The sequence below is a fragment of the Rhipicephalus microplus genome, unplaced genomic scaffold, assembly GCF_043290135.1.
Source record: "Rhipicephalus microplus isolate Deutch F79 unplaced genomic scaffold, USDA_Rmic scaffold_168, whole genome shotgun sequence".
Taxonomy (NCBI): domain Eukaryota; kingdom Metazoa; phylum Arthropoda; class Arachnida; order Ixodida; family Ixodidae; genus Rhipicephalus; species Rhipicephalus microplus.
In genome coordinates, this window is record NW_027464739.1 from 250,913 (window position 1) to 267,490 (window position 16,578).

The following is a 16,578-nucleotide window of genomic DNA, read 5'->3' on the forward strand; positions in this document are numbered from 1 at the left end:
ACCCGCTCGGGCTGCGACTGAAGCCTGCCAAGTGCCGCACCCTCCACCTGTCCGGGCGCTACCCGGTGGGCACACGGCCCACCACTTTCACCGTGGGGAGCGTCCCGGTCCCGGCACTGGCGGACTTCGAGGGGCACCGGTTCCTGGGGCGTCCTGTGGGGTTTCGGGTGCTACCGGACCAGACAACGGTCGACGAGGCCATCCATCTCGGCAGACGGCTGCTCTCCTCCATGCTCACCCCATGGCAGAGGCTGGATTCTATTAAAACATTTCTATATCCAGCCCTCAACTTCGCCATGCGGGTGGGCCTTGCCAGCAAAGGAGAGTGGCATCGCTTGGACGAGGAGCTTCGCCCGCTGATCAAGAAGACCCTGTACGTGCCGGCCAGAGCGTCAAACGAGTATGTGTACGGGAGCGCACATGCCGGCACTGCAGGGATCCCTCTTGCGGCGGAGCTCAGCGACATCTGCCGAGTGGACGGGGCCTTCAAGCTCCTGTCGTCGACTGATCTGGAGGTCCGGGAGCGAGCGAGGGAGGAGCTCAACCGGGTGGTGTCGAGGCGGCTGAGGCGACCGGCGGACACGGACGACACCGAGGCCTACCTCTCAGGCGAAACGGAGGGCGACTTCCGGCAGACTGCGACCCAGCTGCAGTCTGTCTGGACGGAGGCACGCAAAGCCTCCCGTCGCCTGTCCGTCGCCTGGGAGCTACTGGACCAGGGCGCCCGCATCACCTGCGGAGAGGCCACGGTGTCAGCGCGGAACCGGAACAAGCTGATCAAGATCCTTCGGGCCATCCTCAACCAGGACCGGGACCGTTCTCTCCAGGAGAAGCCGTCCCAGGGCAAGGCGATGGCGTGTGTAGCGGCGGACCCCGCCAGTTTCCACTTCATGAGGTCCGGCCGCTACACTCGCTTCAAGGAGTGGCGCTTCATTCATCGAGCCCGGCTGAATCTCCTCCCCCTGAACGGCACAAGAACGTGGGTGCCCGCAGCTGACAAGAGGTGCCGACGCTGCGGGTACGGGGAGGAGACCCTGCCGCACGTCCTCTGCCACTGCATGCGGCAGAGCCGGGCCATGACAGAGCGCCACAACGCCATCGTTGCGCGCCTCAAGAAGGCGGCCCTGGAGCGGTTCACCGTCATCGGGGAGAACCAGCAGGTCGGCGTCCCCGGCTTGCGACCCGACCTCGTCCTGGCCCGTGGTGAGGAAGCCCTGATCCTGGACGTCTGCTGTCCCTTCGACAACCGCATGCAGGCGTTCCAGGAGGCTCGGAGGGTCAAGGAGGAGAAGTACGCCCCTCTACAGCGTCATCTCCTCCAGCGGTTCCAGCGCGTCTCCGTCGACGCCATCGTCGTAGGCTGCCTCGGCTCGTGGGATCCGGCCAACGATCGTGTCTGCCGCAGGTTCTGCTCCAGGAGCTACCTGCGCACCATGAAAAGACTTTGCGTTTCAGACACGATCGCTGCCTCTACGGACATTTATCGTGGCCATATAGGCGTTTTGTAAATAGTTTTTTATTCGAGAAGCGATACCGCGTTTTTATTGTTATACGCTTTTATTCATACTAACACCACTAACTCTTTTTTAGCCTTTTTGTTACCTGATTTTATTATATACACCTTTTATTACCGTTTCTTGTTCTGTTATATAACCATGTATGATGTTTGTGTACTAAGCATAATAAAAAATTCTGTTCTTATCAGCTTAATATCTGATACGGATCCTATTTGGATCCCGGCCGCGGCGGCTGCATTTCCCTGTGCTCAGATTAGGGTGCACGTGAAAGAACCCCAGGTGGTCGAAATTTTCCTATTTGGATCCAAGATATTAAACTTATTTTTGTGATGCGGCGGAGTGCTTGAAGCTTGCTTCACCTCCGCCACGGGTTGGCCCGGTATTGCACTACCTCCGGGATCGGCCCACTCACCCCCTGCGGGGTGAGTTCGACAATAAATTCAATGATAGAAGGAGTGTTCGGATTTACCCATGATACCGGGGTAAACGGCGTGGGTGCGTCGAGTGTCCGAGACGGTGGCGGCACGCCGCCCCGGCTGACGCGGTATTCGCGTGCAGGGAGTGCGCTAGCTGTGTTTACACTTACGATTGCTCTGGGAAAATAAATGTTTCCGTGTGTATTTCATATATGGAGGGTCTCTTTTATTTTGTTATGTTCACACGTACATACTCAAGTTTCTTATTTTTTTTAACATTCCTACTCATATTAATAAAACTATTGAGGAAATTATCATTACTGTTTCGGAGGAAAGCTAGAAGTGTGTATACGATGTGTATGCATGTGCGATGTGTATGTATGTATGTGTGTAGAAGTGTGTATGTATGTGCCAAGCTATTTCCGCTTTTCGAATTCACCCGTTTCGCAACGAAAAATAAAAAAGCCTCTAGAAAATGGGGTTTGGTTGGTGTTTCTGTTTACAGTTGCAGTGGCAAGCGAAGGCATTTTTATTTCACATCTTCACGCGGCGTCTGAACCTGAAGACGCGTGCTCTCGCCACGTCTACGCATCTACACTATTCCCCATCACAAATTAAAATCGCAAAGAACGCCACAGGACCCACTCCGCACACACCTGCTGTACGGTGGAGCGGCAAAGCCCCGATGTGCTTTTCCTATGTCCACTGACCTTTGGGGTTTGACGTCCCAAAACCACCATATGATTATGGGAAAATTTCGACCACCTGGGGTTCTTTCACGTGCACCCTAATCTGAGCACAGGGAAATGCAGCCGCCGCGGCCGGGATTCGATCCCACCACCTGCGGGTCAGCAGCCGAGTACCTTACGGCCATCAGACCACCACGGCGGGCATCGCCTTGTTGATCAAACACTTCATTTCTGAACACCATCTCATACCAGCTCATCCACCGTTGGCTCTCGTTAATTACAACGAACATCCTCGCACGCTCACCTCAATGGAATTGCCAGTTGCTGGAAGTTCCAAGGAAATTGCGCACTAGACGTACGGACGCACCACGCACGTACCTGAAGCGACGTGGACCCCAGGACGCGTGAGATCACGCCCCGGGCGCGCTTTGCCTCCGTACCCACTCGTCACTCCTCACAGCTTCACTAAGCCGAGTATGTAGAAGTCGAAGAAGCAGAACAACAAACCAGCCAATCCCCCACAGTGGGTGTGAGCCACAAGTGAAGGTCAACAAAAACAAGCAACACCAGCGAGCGCAGTGACGAAGCTATCGTAATGGGGCGAAATAATCCACGAATATGGCTGCACGTTGACGCACGGTCGCATTTGTGCAACCACCCGTGTCTCCCGAAGACCGTCTGTCGCGAGTCTTCGACGAAAAGCGCAGGCGAGTACTTCTCCACTGATTTCCGCGACCACTTGACGACCGCCTTCGGCCGCCTCATGTCCGTCCGGCACGATCGACGGAGCGCCGCACCAGCGCCTCGTACACGCCACCATAGCACTCCTACCCCTCGGAATCAGCAAAACTCGGACGTTTTCGACCACGACAGACAGAACCTGCCGGCCCGTTGAACGCTTGAACGACATCGCAGCGGCAAGTCGCACACTCACGTTCCGTCACCCTCTGCCACATGATCCTTCATTCACCGGCTTCACAACCAACCCACGCGGTAGACGTTTCGCACGCATTCCCGGGTCTGCCTTTCACGGCAGGACCTTCGTCGACCTCGGTGCGGTGTTCCGACACGTCGGAACTTGCAAGGCATATGTTGAGCGTGCTGAAGCAGCCAAAGGCACCACCTTTTCACCTTTTTGCCGATGATTGTGGGCGTCGTTGCAGAGGCGTTGCTTGGGCAGCCGGCGTAGAAGCCATGTTGGATGGGTGACGTATTCACATTTTGCACAATCATTTTTTTTTTTTTTTTCCTTCCAGACTTTGGTGCTCGAGTTGGACATGTACACTATGCATCAGTTTTTAAAACAAGTGCTGTAGCATCTCTCGCGACATGCCTGATAATGTTCGCCGGCAAGCATTTGGTGTGACATCATGGGCGCATAGAGAGTACGCATGCAAGCAAGCACGCGTGGCTTCGACCTCTGGGAAAAAGAAGGTTTCAGTTTTAACATGTTTGTAAGCGAAACTAGAAACTTCAAGCGGACTGGGGATAAAAGCAATGCCGTGAAGCCAGCGCTGCCGCTGTCGGTGCACAATGCTGGTTGTGCATGGGTGGACGTCGGAATTGCTTTGCTACTGTTTGCCCGGCTTTTGGCCAGAACTAAGTACGAGGTGTGAAAGAATGGATTTTAATTACGTGCTAATGAATTGCATCGCTTCTCGGCCTTTTGGCTAAGATCAAAGTGTAGACTGCAGACAACAGACTGCAGGCGTTCCAGGAAGCCCGGAGGCTTAAGGAGGAGAAGTACGCCCCCTTACAGCGACATCTCCTCCGACGGTTCCAGCGCGTTTCCGTCGAAGCCATCGTCGTCGGCTGCCTGGGGTCGTGGGATCCGGCTAACGATCGTGTCACGCGCAGACTGTGTTCAAAGAACTATCTGCGGACAATGAAACGCTTGTGCGTCAGTGACACGATCGCGGCTTCCACGGACATTTACCGCCGCCACATCGGTGTACAGTGACATTGTATAGCCAAAGTTTTTAGAGTTGCGATTTTTTCCATACTTTTAGACTTATACACCTTTACAGTTTTACCGTTTTTAACTTATGTGTACTAACAGTTTTTAACCCTTTTGTTACCAGATTTTAACTTTTACACTTATATCAAGTTTTCTATTGAGTTTTTCCTAACCATTATGATGTTGTTGTGTCTGAAATATTGAATAAAAAAGTCTGTTCTTATCAGCTTAATATCTGATACGGATCCTATTTGGATCCAAGATATTAAACTTATTTTTGTGATGCGGCGGAGTGCTTGAAGCTTGCTTCACCTCCGCCACGGGTTGGCCCGGTATTGCACTACCTCCGGGATCGGCCCACTCACCCCCTGCGGGGTGAGTTCGACAATAAATTCAATGATAGAAGGAGTGTTCGGATTTACCCATGATACCGGGGTAAACGGCGTGGGTGCGTCGAGTGTCCGAGACGGTGGCGGCACGCCGCCCCGGCTGACGCGGTATTCGCGTGCAGGGAGTGCGCTAGCTGTGTTTACACTTACGATTGCTCTGGGAAAATAAATGTTTCCGTGTGTATTTCATATATGGAGGGTCTCTTTTATTTTGTTATGTTCACACGTACATACTCAAGTTTCTTATTTTTTTTAACATTCCTACTCATATTAATAAAACTATTGAGGAAATTATCATTACTGTTTCGGAGGAAAGCTAGAAGTGTGTATACGATGTGTATGCATGTGCGATGTGTATGTATGTATGTGTGTAGAAGTGTGTATGTATGTGCCAAGCTATTTCCGCTTTTCGAATTCACCCGTTTCGCAACGAAAAATAAAAAAGCCTCTAGAAAATGGGGTTTGGTTGGTGTTTCTGTTTACAGTTGCAGTGGCAAGCGAAGGCATTTTTATTTCACATCTTCACGCGGCGTCTGAACCTGAAGACGCGTGCTCTCGCCACGTCTACGCATCTACACTATTCCCCATCACAAATTAAAATCGCAAAGAACGCCACAGGACCCACTCCGCACACACCTGCTGTACGGTGGAGCGGCAAAGCCCCGATGTGCTTTTCCTATGTCCACTGACCTTTGGGGTTTGACGTCCCAAAACCACCATATGATTATGGGAAAATTTCGACCACCTGGGGTTCTTTCACGTGCACCCTAATCTGAGCACAGGGAAATGCAGCCGCCGCGGCCGGGATTCGATCCCACCACCTGCGGGTCAGCAGCCGAGTACCTTACGGCCATCAGACCACCACGGCGGGCATCGCCTTGTTGATCAAACACTTCATTTCTGAACACCATCTCATACCAGCTCATCCACCGTTGGCTCTCGTTAATTACAACGAACATCCTCGCACGCTCACCTCAATGGAATTGCCAGTTGCTGGAAGTTCCAAGGAAATTGCGCACTAGACGTACGGACGCACCACGCACGTACCTGAAGCGACGTGGACCCCAGGACGCGTGAGATCACGCCCCGGGCGCGCTTTGCCTCCGTACCCACTCGTCACTCCTCACAGCTTCACTAAGCCGAGTATGTAGAAGTCGAAGAAGCAGAACAACAAACCAGCCAATCCCCCACAGTGGGTGTGAGCCACAAGTGAAGGTCAACAAAAACAAGCAACACCAGCGAGCGCAGTGACGAAGCTATCGTAATGGGGCGAAATAATCCACGAATATGGCTGCACGTTGACGCACGGTCGCATTTGTGCAACCACCCGTGTCTCCCGAAGACCGTCTGTCGCGAGTCTTCGACGAAAAGCGCAGGCGAGTACTTCTCCACTGATTTCCGCGACCACTTGACGACCGCCTTCGGCCGCCTCATGTCCGTCCGGCACGATCGACGGAGCGCCGCACCAGCGCCTCGTACACGCCACCATAGCACTCCTACCCCTCGGAATCAGCAAAACTCGGACGTTTTCGACCACGACAGACAGAACCTGCCGGCCCGTTGAACGCTTGAACGACATCGCAGCGGCAAGTCGCACACTCACGTTCCGTCACCCTCTGCCACATGATCCTTCATTCACCGGCTTCACAACCAACCCACGCGGTAGACGTTTCGCACGCATTCCCGGGTCTGCCTTTCACGGCAGGACCTTCGTCGACCTCGGTGCGGTGTTCCGACACGTCGGAACTTGCAAGGCATATGTTGAGCGTGCTGAAGCAGCCAAAGGCACCACCTTTTCACCTTTTTGCCGATGATTGTGGGCGTCGTTGCAGAGGCGTTGCTTGGGCAGCCGGCGTAGAAGCCATGTTGGATGGGTGACGTATTCACATTTTGCACAATCATTTTTTTTTTTTTTTTCCTTCCAGACTTTGGTGCTCGAGTTGGACATGTACACTATGCATCAGTTTTTAAAACAAGTGCTGTAGCATCTCTCGCGACATGCCTGATAATGTTCGCCGGCAAGCATTTGGTGTGACGTCATGGGCGCATAGAGAGTACGCATGCAAGCAAGCACGCGTGGCTTCGACCTCTGGGAAAAAGAAGGTTTCAGTTTTAACATGTTTGTAAGCGAAACTAGAAACTTCAAGCGGACTGGGGATAAAAGCAATGCCGTGAAGCCAGCGCTGCCGCTGTCGGTGCACAATGCTGGTTGTGCATGGGTGGACGTCGGAATTGCTTTGCTACTGTTTGCCCGGCTTTTGGCCAGAACTAAGTACGAGGTGTGAAAGAATGGATTTTAATTACGTGCTAATGAATTGCATCGCTTCTCGGCCTTTTGGCTAAGATCAAAGTGTAGTATCTGTTCTTATCAGCTTAATATCTGATACGGATCCTATTTGGATCCAAGATATTAAACTTATTTTTGTGATGCGGCGGAGTGCTTGAAGCTTGCTTCACCTCCGCCACGGGTTGGCCCGGTATTGCACTACCTCCGGGATCGGCCCACTCACCCCCTGCGGGGTGAGTTCGACAATAAATTCAATGATAGAAGGAGTGTTCGGATTTACCCATGATACCGGGGTAAACGGCGTGGGTGCGTCGAGTGTCCGAGACGGTGGCGGCACGCCGCCCCGGCTGACGCGGTATTCGCGTGCAGGGAGTGCGCTAGCTGTGTTTACACTTACGATTGCTCTGGGAAAATAAATGTTTCCGTGTGTATTTCATATATGGAGGGTCTCTTTTATTTTGTTATGTTCACACGTACATACTCAAGTTTCTTATTTTTTTTAACATTCCTACTCATATTAATAAAACTATTGAGGAAATTATCATTACTGTTTCGGAGGAAAGCTAGAAGTGTGTATACGATGTGTATGCATGTGCGATGTGTATGTATGTATGTGTGTAGAAGTGTGTATGTATGTGCCAAGCTATTTCCGCTTTTCGAATTCACCCGTTTCGCAACGAAAAATAAAAAAGCCTCTAGAAAATGGGGTTTGGTTGGTGTTTCTGTTTACAGTTGCAGTGGCAAGCGAAGGCATTTTTATTTCACATCTTCACGCGGCGTCTGAACCTGAAGACGCGTGCTCTCGCCACGTCTACGCATCTACACTATTCCCCATCACAAATTAAAATCGCAAAGAACGCCACAGGACCCACTCCGCACACACCTGCTGTACGGTGGAGCGGCAAAGCCCCGATGTGCTTTTCCTATGTCCACTGACCTTTGGGGTTTGACGTCCCAAAACCACCATATGATTATGGGAAAATTTCGACCACCTGGGGTTCTTTCACGTGCACCCTAATCTGAGCACAGGGAAATGCAGCCGCCGCGGCCGGGATTCGATCCCACCACCTGCGGGTCAGCAGCCGAGTACCTTACGGCCATCAGACCACCACGGCGGGCATCGCCTTGTTGATCAAACACTTCATTTCTGAACACCATCTCATACCAGCTCATCCACCGTTGGCTCTCGTTAATTACAACGAACATCCTCGCACGCTCACCTCAATGGAATTGCCAGTTGCTGGAAGTTCCAAGGAAATTGCGCACTAGACGTACGGACGCACCACGCACGTACCTGAAGCGACGTGGACCCCAGGACGCGTGAGATCACGCCCCGGGCGCGCTTTGCCTCCGTACCCACTCGTCACTCCTCACAGCTTCACTAAGCCGAGTATGTAGAAGTCGAAGAAGCAGAACAACAAACCAGCCAATCCCCCACAGTGGGTGTGAGCCACAAGTGAAGGTCAACAAAAACAAGCAACACCAGCGAGCGCAGTGACGAAGCTATCGTAATGGGGCGAAATAATCCACGAATATGGCTGCACGTTGACGCACGGTCGCATTTGTGCAACCACCCGTGTCTCCCGAAGACCGTCTGTCGCGAGTCTTCGACGAAAAGCGCAGGCGAGTACTTCTCCACTGATTTCCGCGACCACTTGACGACCGCCTTCGGCCGCCTCATGTCCGTCCGGCACGATCGACGGAGCGCCGCACCAGCGCCTCGTACACGCCACCATAGCACTCCTACCCCTCGGAATCAGCAAAACTCGGACGTTTTCGACCACGACAGACAGAACCTGCCGGCCCGTTGAACGCTTGAACGACATCGCAGCGGCAAGTCGCACACTCACGTTCCGTCACCCTCTGCCACATGATCCTTCATTCACCGGCTTCACAACCAACCCACGCGGTAGACGTTTCGCACGCATTCCCGGGTCTGCCTTTCACGGCAGGACCTTCGTCGACCTCGGTGCGGTGTTCCGACACGTCGGAACTTGCAAGGCATATGTTGAGCGTGCTGAAGCAGCCAAAGGCACCACCTTTTCACCTTTTTGCCGATGATTGTGGGCGTCGTTGCAGAGGCGTTGCTTGGGCAGCCGGCGTAGAAGCCATGTTGGATGGGTGACGTATTCACATTTTGCACAATCATTTTTTTTTTTTTTTTCCTTCCAGACTTTGGTGCTCGAGTTGGACATGTACACTATGCATCAGTTTTTAAAACAAGTGCTGTAGCATCTCTCGCGACATGCCTGATAATGTTCGCCGGCAAGCATTTGGTGTGACGTCATGGGCGCATAGAGAGTACGCATGCAAGCAAGCACGCGTGGCTTCGACCTCTGGGAAAAAGAAGGTTTCAGTTTTAACATGTTTGTAAGCGAAACTAGAAACTTCAAGCGGACTGGGGATAAAAGCAATGCCGTGAAGCCAGCGCTGCCGCTGTCGGTGCACAATGCTGGTTGTGCATGGGTGGACGTCGGAATTGCTTTGCTACTGTTTGCCCGGCTTTTGGCCAGAACTAAGTACGAGGTGTGAAAGAATGGATTTTAATTACGTGCTAATGAATTGCATCGCTTCTCGGCCTTTTGGCTAAGGTCAAAGTGTAGTCCTACCTCTCGGGACTACATTTTTGGCCTTTGGGCCGGGGTTGGATGCCCCCCCTTGAGGGGGGACAACCCTTTTCACTCTTTTTTTTCTTTCTCCTCTCGCTTCTCTTTTCCCGCTTCCTTCTTACGCTTGCGGTGCATCCAAACCGGGTTCCTTCGGGAGCTGACTGGGCAGTTGCACCGCAACTTATACGTTCTTCCCCTGTCCTGAGGTCAGGGCGTGGGTCCAAACCCACCCCTGACCGCCTGGCCTCTCCAGCAGGACTGTCTGGGGTCTTTGGACCCGCGAAGGTGTTATGCCTGCGGGATCCACTTGCGGCCTCTCTTCGGGGTGCGGCAGCAGGGGAGTGACGCTCCGCGGTGGGCAAAAGGCTCACCCCGCTATCACCGCTGTATTGAGCTATAAGCTCTGGGGTCGCTTGCTTAGCTGGCGGGTGGTCGCCCAAGGCGGCCTTCCCGACTAAGCCCAGGGTTCCCCGGCCCTGGGTGGACGTGCGGCTCAGCCCCTGCTCTGCCGGCCTGCTCCAATGCAGCTCCACCATGGCTCTAAGCCATGGCGACTGGCCAAGCCCTTTGGTGAGAAAGGGTGGACGCTGGGGCAGCCGGTAGGGCGCCGCACCCTAGGTCAGGCCCGGTGGTCCCGGAGGTCCGGGCGGCCTTTGATCGGGCCAGCAAGGCCGAGACTTCTACTTCCTCTCTTGTGTGCTGCCTCTTTTGACAACCTCAATCTGTTCTTATCAGCTTAATATCTGATACGGATCCTATTTGGATCCAAGATATTAAACTTATTTTTGTGATGCGGCGGAGTGCTTGAAGCTTGCTTCACCTCCGCCACGGGTTGGCCCGGTATTGCACTACCTCCGGGATCGGCCCACTCACCCCCTGCGGGGTGAGTTCGACAATAAATTCAATGATAGAAGGAGTGTTCGGATTTACCCATGATACCGGGGTAAACGGCGTGGGTGCGTCGAGTGTCCGAGACGGTGGCGGCACGCCGCCCCGGCTGACGCGGTATTCGCGTGCAGGGAGTGCGCTAGCTGTGTTTACACTTACGATTGCTCTGGGAAAATAAATGTTTCCGTGTGTATTTCATATATGGAGGGTCTCTTTTATTTTGTTATGTTCACACGTACATACTCAAGTTTCTTATTTTTTTTAACATTCCTACTCATATTAATAAAACTATTGAGGAAATTATCATTACTGTTTCGGAGGAAAGCTAGAAGTGTGTATACGATGTGTATGCATGTGCGATGTGTATGTATGTATGTGTGTAGAAGTGTGTATGTATGTGCCAAGCTATTTCCGCTTTTCGAATTCACCCGTTTCGCAACGAAAAATAAAAAAGCCTCTAGAAAATGGGGTTTGGTTGGTGTTTCTGTTTACAGTTGCAGTGGCAAGCGAAGGCATTTTTATTTCACATCTTCACGCGGCGTCTGAACCTGAAGACGCGTGCTCTCGCCACGTCTACGCATCTACACTATTCCCCATCACAAATTAAAATCGCAAAGAACGCCACAGGACCCACTCCGCACACACCTGCTGTACGGTGGAGCGGCAAAGCCCCGATGTGCTTTTCCTATGTCCACTGACCTTTGGGGTTTGACGTCCCAAAACCACCATATGATTATGGGAAAATTTCGACCACCTGGGGTTCTTTCACGTGCACCCTAATCTGAGCACAGGGAAATGCAGCCGCCGCGGCCGGGATTCGATCCCACCACCTGCGGGTCAGCAGCCGAGTACCTTACGGCCATCAGACCACCACGGCGGGCATCGCCTTGTTGATCAAACACTTCATTTCTGAACACCATCTCATACCAGCTCATCCACCGTTGGCTCTCGTTAATTACAACGAACATCCTCGCACGCTCACCTCAATGGAATTGCCAGTTGCTGGAAGTTCCAAGGAAATTGCGCACTAGACGTACGGACGCACCACGCACGTACCTGAAGCGACGTGGACCCCAGGACGCGTGAGATCACGCCCCGGGCGCGCTTTGCCTCCGTACCCACTCGTCACTCCTCACAGCTTCACTAAGCCGAGTATGTAGAAGTCGAAGAAGCAGAACAACAAACCAGCCAATCCCCCACAGTGGGTGTGAGCCACAAGTGAAGGTCAACAAAAACAAGCAACACCAGCGAGCGCAGTGACGAAGCTATCGTAATGGGGCGAAATAATCCACGAATATGGCTGCACGTTGACGCACGGTCGCATTTGTGCAACCACCCGTGTCTCCCGAAGACCGTCTGTCGCGAGTCTTCGACGAAAAGCGCAGGCGAGTACTTCTCCACTGATTTCCGCGACCACTTGACGACCGCCTTCGGCCGCCTCATGTCCGTCCGGCACGATCGACGGAGCGCCGCACCAGCGCCTCGTACACGCCACCATAGCACTCCTACCCCTCGGAATCAGCAAAACTCGGACGTTTTCGACCACGACAGACAGAACCTGCCGGCCCGTTGAACGCTTGAACGACATCGCAGCGGCAAGTCGCACACTCACGTTCCGTCACCCTCTGCCACATGATCCTTCATTCACCGGCTTCACAACCAACCCACGCGGTAGACGTTTCGCACGCATTCCCGGGTCTGCCTTTCACGGCAGGACCTTCGTCGACCTCGGTGCGGTGTTCCGACACGTCGGAACTTGCAAGGCATATGTTGAGCGTGCTGAAGCAGCCAAAGGCACCACCTTTTCACCTTTTTGCCGATGATTGTGGGCGTCGTTGCAGAGGCGTTGCTTGGGCAGCCGGCGTAGAAGCCATGTTGGATGGGTGACGTATTCACATTTTGCACAATCATTTTTTTTTTTTTTCCTTCCAGACTTTGGTGCTCGAGTTGGACATGTACACTATGCATCAGTTTTTAAAACAAGTGCTGTAGCATCTCTCGCGACATGCCTGATAATGTTCGCCGGCAAGCATTTGGTGTGACGTCATGGGCGCATAGAGAGTACGCATGCAAGCAAGCACGCGTGGCTTCGACCTCTGGGAAAAAGAAGGTTTCAGTTTTAACATGTTTGTAAGCGAAACTAGAAACTTCAAGCGGACTGGGGATAAAAGCAATGCCGTGAAGCCAGCGCTGCCGCTGTCGGTGCACAATGCTGGTTGTGCATGGGTGGACGTCGGAATTGCTTTGCTACTGTTTGCCCGGCTTTTGGCCAGAACTAAGTACGAGGTGTGAAAGAATGGATTTTAATTACGTGCTAATGAATTGCATCGCTTCTCGGCCTTTTGGCTAAGATCAAAGTGTAGTATCTGTTCTTATCAGCTTAATATCTGATACGGATCCTATTTGGATCCAAGATATTAAACTTATTTTTGTGATGCGGCGGAGTGCTTGAAGCTTGCTTCACCTCCGCCACGGGTTGGCCCGGTATTGCACTACCTCCGGGATCGGCCCACTCACCCCCTGCGGGGTGAGTTCGACAATAAATTCAATGATAGAAGGAGTGTTCGGATTTACCCATGATACCGGGGTAAACGGCGTGGGTGCGTCGAGTGTCCGAGACGGTGGCGGCACGCCGCCCCGGCTGACGCGGTATTCGCGTGCAGGGAGTGCGCTAGCTGTGTTTACACTTACGATTGCTCTGGGAAAATAAATGTTTCCGTGTGTATTTCATATATGGAGGGTCTCTTTTATTTTGTTATGTTCACACGTACATACTCAAGTTTCTTATTTTTTTTAACATTCCTACTCATATTAATAAAACTATTGAGGAAATTATCATTACTGTTTCGGAGGAAAGCTAGAAGTGTGTATACGATGTGTATGCATGTGCGATGTGTATGTATGTATGTGTGTAGAAGTGTGTATGTATGTGCCAAGCTATTTCCGCTTTTCGAATTCACCCGTTTCGCAACGAAAAATAAAAAAGCCTCTAGAAAATGGGGTTTGGTTGGTGTTTCTGTTTACAGTTGCAGTGGCAAGCGAAGGCATTTTTATTTCACATCTTCACGCGGCGTCTGAACCTGAAGACGCGTGCTCTCGCCACGTCTACGCATCTACACTATTCCCCATCACAAATTAAAATCGCAAAGAACGCCACAGGACCCACTCCGCACACACCTGCTGTACGGTGGAGCGGCAAAGCCCCGATGTGCTTTTCCTATGTCCACTGACCTTTGGGGTTTGACGTCCCAAAACCACCATATGATTATGGGAAAATTTCGACCACCTGGGGTTCTTTCACGTGCACCCTAATCTGAGCACAGGGAAATGCAGCCGCCGCGGCCGGGATTCGATCCCACCACCTGCGGGTCAGCAGCCGAGTACCTTACGGCCATCAGACCACCACGGCGGGCATCGCCTTGTTGATCAAACACTTCATTTCTGAACACCATCTCATACCAGCTCATCCACCGTTGGCTCTCGTTAATTACAACGAACATCCTCGCACGCTCACCTCAATGGAATTGCCAGTTGCTGGAAGTTCCAAGGAAATTGCGCACTAGACGTACGGACGCACCACGCACGTACCTGAAGCGACGTGGACCCCAGGACGCGTGAGATCACGCCCCGGGCGCGCTTTGCCTCCGTACCCACTCGTCACTCCTCACAGCTTCACTAAGCCGAGTATGTAGAAGTCGAAGAAGCAGAACAACAAACCAGCCAATCCCCCACAGTGGGTGTGAGCCACAAGTGAAGGTCAACAAAAACAAGCAACACCAGCGAGCGCAGTGACGAAGCTATCGTAATGGGGCGAAATAATCCACGAATATGGCTGCACGTTGACGCACGGTCGCATTTGTGCAACCACCCGTGTCTCCCGAAGACCGTCTGTCGCGAGTCTTCGACGAAAAGCGCAGGCGAGTACTTCTCCACTGATTTCCGCGACCACTTGACGACCGCCTTCGGCCGCCTCATGTCCGTCCGGCACGATCGACGGAGCGCCGCACCAGCGCCTCGTACACGCCACCATAGCACTCCTACCCCTCGGAATCAGCAAAACTCGGACGTTTTCGACCACGACAGACAGAACCTGCCGGCCCGTTGAACGCTTGAACGACATCGCAGCGGCAAGTCGCACACTCACGTTCCGTCACCCTCTGCCACATGATCCTTCATTCACCGGCTTCACAACCAACCCACGCGGTAGACGTTTCGCACGCATTCCCGGGTCTGCCTTTCACGGCAGGACCTTCGTCGACCTCGGTGCGGTGTTCCGACACGTCGGAACTTGCAAGGCATATGTTGAGCGTGCTGAAGCAGCCAAAGGCACCACCTTTTCACCTTTTTGCCGATGATTGTGGGCGTCGTTGCAGAGGCGTTGCTTGGGCAGCCGGCGTAGAAGCCATGTTGGATGGGTGACGTATTCACATTTTGCACAATCATTTTTTTTTTTTTTTTCCTTCCAGACTTTGGTGCTCGAGTTGGACATGTACACTATGCATCAGTTTTTAAAACAAGTGCTGTAGCATCTCTCGCGACATGCCTGATAATGTTCGCCGGCAAGCATTTGGTGTGACGTCATGGGCGCATAGAGAGTACGCATGCAAGCAAGCACGCGTGGCTTCGACCTCTGGGAAAAAGAAGGTTTCAGTTTTAACATGTTTGTAAGCGAAACTAGAAACTTCAAGCGGACTGGGGATAAAAGCAATGCCGTGAAGCCAGCGCTGCCGCTGTCGGTGCACAATGCTGGTTGTGCATGGGTGGACGTCGGAATTGCTTTGCTACTGTTTGCCCGGCTTTTGGCCAGAACTAAGTACGAGGTGTGAAAGAATGGATTTTAATTACGTGCTAATGAATTGCATCGCTTCTCGGCCTTTTGGCTAAGATCAAAGTGTAGTATCTGTTCTTATCAGCTTAATATCTGATACGGATCCTATTTGGATCCAAGATATTAAACTTATTTTTGTGATGCGGCGGAGTGCTTGAAGCTTGCTTCACCTCCGCCACGGGTTGGCCCGGTATTGCACTACCTCCGGGATCGGCCCACTCACCCCCTGCGGGGTGAGTTCGACAATAAATTCAATGATAGAAGGAGTGTTCGGATTTACCCATGATACCGGGGTAAACGGCGTGGGTGCGTCGAGTGTCCGAGACGGTGGCGGCACGCCGCCCCGGCTGACGCGGTATTCGCGTGCAGGGAGTGCGCTAGCTGTGTTTACACTTACGATTGCTCTGGGAAAATAAATGTTTCCGTGTGTATTTCATATATGGAGGGTCTCTTTTATTTTGTTATGTTCACACGTACATACTCAAGTTTCTTATTTTTTTTAACATTCCTACTCATATTAATAAAACTATTGAGGAAATTATCATTACTGTTTCGGAGGAAAGCTAGAAGTGTGTATACGATGTGTATGCATGTGCGATGTGTATGTATGTATGTGTGTAGAAGTGTGTATGTATGTGCCAAGCTATTTCCGCTTTTCGAATTCACCCGTTTCGCAACGAAAAATAAAAAAGCCTCTAGAAAATGGGGTTTGGTTGGTGTTTCTGTTTACAGTTGCAGTGGCAAGCGAAGGCATTTTTATTTCACATCTTCACGCGGCGTCTGAACCTGAAGACGCGTGCTCTCGCCACGTCTACGCATCTACACTATTCCCCATCACAAATTAAAATCGCAAAGAACGCCACAGGACCCACTCCGCACACACCTGCTGTACGGTGGAGCGGCAAAGCCCCGATGTGCTTTTCCTATGTCCACTGACCTTTGGGGTTTGACGTCCCAAAACCACCATATGATTATGGGAAAATTTCGACCACCTGGGG

General features: G+C 52.2%; 3 non-coding genes and 3 pseudogenes across 3 annotated transcripts; all 6 read left to right on the forward strand.

The window, feature by feature from the left end:
- The first annotated feature begins 1,662 nt into the window (after window positions 1-1,662).
- Window positions 1,663-1,930, forward strand: LOC142791500 (U2 spliceosomal RNA; annotated as a pseudogene).
- Window positions 1,931-4,776: 2,846 nt separating this feature from the next.
- On the forward strand, window positions 4,777-4,945 carry LOC142791489 (U2 spliceosomal RNA; annotated as a pseudogene).
- A 2,342-nt stretch (window positions 4,946-7,287) lies between these two features.
- Window positions 7,288-7,479, forward strand: LOC142791529 (U2 spliceosomal RNA). The gene has a single exon (XR_012890275.1). It is a non-coding gene; the product is annotated as a U2 spliceosomal RNA (small nuclear RNA).
- Window positions 7,480-10,563: 3,084 nt separating this feature from the next.
- Window positions 10,564-10,738, forward strand: LOC142791474 (U2 spliceosomal RNA; annotated as a pseudogene).
- A 2,340-nt stretch (window positions 10,739-13,078) lies between these two features.
- LOC142791531 (U2 spliceosomal RNA) lies at window positions 13,079-13,270 on the forward strand. The gene has a single exon (XR_012890277.1). It is a non-coding gene; the product is annotated as a U2 spliceosomal RNA (small nuclear RNA).
- A 2,342-nt stretch (window positions 13,271-15,612) lies between these two features.
- On the forward strand, window positions 15,613-15,804 carry LOC142791532 (U2 spliceosomal RNA). The gene has a single exon (XR_012890278.1). It is a non-coding gene; the product is annotated as a U2 spliceosomal RNA (small nuclear RNA).
- The last annotated feature ends 774 nt before the right edge of the window (window positions 15,805-16,578 follow it).